Source organism: Penaeus monodon, chromosome 22, assembly GCF_015228065.2.
Source record: "Penaeus monodon isolate SGIC_2016 chromosome 22, NSTDA_Pmon_1, whole genome shotgun sequence".
Taxonomy (NCBI): Eukaryota; Metazoa; Arthropoda; class Malacostraca; order Decapoda; family Penaeidae; genus Penaeus; species Penaeus monodon.
This window is the reverse complement of record NC_051407.1, coordinates 24,224,532-24,225,000: the sequence shown is the minus strand read 5'-3', so window position 1 is coordinate 24,225,000 and position 469 is coordinate 24,224,532.

The window sequence follows — 469 nt, the reverse complement described above, 5'->3', positions numbered from 1 at the left end:
TCCTTTGTATTTTAGACACAGCCCCTCAGCCATCCTATTTCGTAGAAGTATGCAAATCACTACAGTAATCTCTATAATAAACAAATAATAAAAATATATATATACCCCTTTGCACAATAGAGATGTAGCAAAGGAGGATGCAATAGGAAAAAATAAAGGGGAGGAGCTTAGACAATAATCCTCTGTTGAAAGGGTTGATAGATGACATAAGGCTATCGAGACCTTTCTTTATAGTTTCTGGTGTTTTTAATTGCGTTTTTGTTGTTTCTTCATTTACTTGCGTGATGATTTCATTCGTTTATCGTTTTATCTATCAGTATTATTCGCTTCTGGGTCTGTTACATTATACTGAGAGATATCGGATTTTAAAAAAATCGATCATTCTAAATTTAAAGGGACTTTAAGGCTTATATATGTACCGGAAAGGCTGTCAATAAGTCGTATATGATATGCGTTATTTCTGATGCAA